The sequence below is a fragment of the Bufo gargarizans genome, chromosome 6, assembly GCF_014858855.1.
Source record: "Bufo gargarizans isolate SCDJY-AF-19 chromosome 6, ASM1485885v1, whole genome shotgun sequence".
In the NCBI taxonomy this organism is placed as follows: domain Eukaryota; kingdom Metazoa; phylum Chordata; class Amphibia; order Anura; family Bufonidae; genus Bufo; species Bufo gargarizans.
In genome coordinates this window covers 75,348,757-75,351,222 of record NC_058085.1, presented here as the reverse complement: position 1 = coordinate 75,351,222, position 2,466 = coordinate 75,348,757, and the positions used below count along the sequence as shown (strand labels likewise).

Below are 2,466 nucleotides of genomic sequence, written 5' to 3'. Positions count from 1 at the left end.
CTTAATTGGATTTGGGCTGTGAGGAGAGGTGACTGACTGGCTGGGTTGCTTGGTGCTGGAACAAACCCACACACAGGTGATGCAATTAACAGATTGACAGGCTAGATGCAGCAGCAGGGATGCAGAAAGCAGCACAGCAAAACCCTCACAGAGGAAGGAGAAGCTGAAGTGCAGACTCCTGAGGCAGGACACAGCAACTTTCCACTTGCTTGCTGGAAGGATCCTTGACATCCATCACTCAATTTCATTCTGTTTTTTCATACTGGAATAGAAAGGGTGCACCAGTCCTGGAGGTACTGCAATACCAGTTCAATGCGTGGAGTAGACAGAGCAAGCTCTTTTTCCATCTCCCTGTTCGAAAAATCCATTTAATATATGGTCCCCAGATAGGGGACGTATCAGATATTAAACTGATAAGAACAGATTTTTTCAGTTGATATTTACCCATCGAGGGGTAAAAATCGTTTATTAAGATCATAACAATATTACATAGGAAAATTATAAAACCGTTTTTACAGGTGACATCATAAAAAAACTAACAGGTTTTATAAAATCATATAACTGAGGCCCACTCTCTTAAAAACCACTTGTGGCACATAAAAGGCGTTCTTTTTTTTATCAAATAAATAGTAATTATACATTTCATCTAAAACCATCTTTAAAACATTTTCTTCGGAAATAAGATCATTTTTAAAAACTAAAATATTCTGGGCCGACCATAGAGCTACTTTGACGCAGTTCGTGATCTTCCATGTCATAGTCCTTTTGATTCTTGAAGGGCACTCCAGACACCTATAAAAGACACCGTCCAAAGATAAAGCTTTCAGTCCTGAGATTTTCTTCAACAAGTGGAACATTTTTATCCATATTTTTTGCGCAAAATAGCAGTACCAAAACAGATGGTAAACGTCCTCCTCCTCTCTGCATGCTCCCCTAGGACACTCCACGGTGCTTGACAATCCTCTTCGGTGCTGGAATACCCGGCATGGAAGACACTCATGTACGCAGCTCCAGGCCAGGTCCTTCTGTGCCTTAAAAAGTTTTCATTAATATTTTTCCAGGTCTGTCTACATTTGTTTTCATTAAAATTCTTAATAGGGGCCATCAGTTTATTGTCATTAATATCTTTTAAAATCATCCTACTGTTTTTTAAAATCTCCGCCCTCTTTTGGCCAAGGTTAAAAGTATTCGTTATTTTTTCTAAAATCTTATAAGAAGCGGGTAGATTAAATGAGTAGGGAGAATTTAAAACTGTCTTAAACCATCCGAACTTTCTCATAAAATACCCAGTGTTATAACGAATAAAAAAAGACCAATAGTTATCCTTAAAAAGAGCATTAAAACAGTAGCTAAAATAATTGATTAAAAGAAACGTCTTTATGTCTGTAAAATCTTTTCCACCTTTATTTTTAGGAAGCATTACCGTATCTCGTCGCAGCTTGTCCACCTTGGAACCCCAGAAGAAATTAAAACAGGCCTTGTTAATTTTTTAAAAAATACAGTCCGATGGAGGGAACACCATACTAAGATATAATAAAATAGGTAAAACTATCATTTTGATTATTAAAACCTTCCCCTCCATCGTCAGCTTCCTTAGGTTCCACATGCATAATTTCTTACTTATCTTTTCCGTAACCGTGTCCCAATTCCTGAGGCCGTCATTGGACTCGCTGAAGGTGACACCTAAAATCTTAAGACTCAGACTCAGGAATGTTGATATCATTTAAAACCATCTCTCCGATATTTAAAATATTACTTTTGTTAAAATTTATTTAAAAACCGGAGGCACTACAGAAATATTCAACTTGTTTTGTTGCCTTTTGAATTGCAAGGGTGTCCCTACAAATCACTGCGACATCGTTTATGTACCCCATTACTTTAGCCTCTAGTCCCCCTCCGCCTGGCAGGAGGACTCTGCGTATCTGTTTATCCTTTCTTATCATAGCTAAAAGAGGCTCTAATGCGCAAATAAAAAGTAGTGGGGACAAGGGACACCCCTGCTTCACACCAGATTTTAAAACAACATCCTGAGTCTTAAAACCATTGACTAAAATCTTACTAGTACATTGGTTATAAAACGCTCTCAAAGATAATACAAACCCCTCTGGTATACACATATTCTTTAAAACTTTAAAAAGGTAAAAATACGACACGCGATCAAAAGCCTTTTCAAAGTCCAAAGATAAAATGGCAACTTTACCGTTTCTTTCGTTTGTATAGTTAAAAACATCTTTTAAAAGGTTAATATTGTCTCAGATGCTTCTCCCGGGCACCCCGCAGACCTGGTTTTGATGAATAATTTTGTGAATTACTTTTTTTTAGTCTGTTAGCACATAGCTTTGCCATGATTTTATAGTCACAGCAAAGCAATGTGATCGGTCTCCAATTTTTTATGTCTGTTTTGTCACCTTTTTTGTATAAAAGGGAGACCTCGCCTTTTTTCCAGGATCCCGGGAGAGCCGCAGA

General features: G+C 37.8%; 1 non-coding gene across 1 annotated transcript; it reads right to left on the bottom strand.

Moving 5' to 3' along the window:
- Positions 1-271: 271 nt before the first annotated feature.
- On the bottom strand, positions 272-466 carry LOC122942642. Its single transcript, XR_006390610.1, has one exon. It is a non-coding gene; the product is annotated as a U2 spliceosomal RNA (small nuclear RNA).
- Between the last annotated feature and the right edge of the window lie 2,000 nt (positions 467-2,466).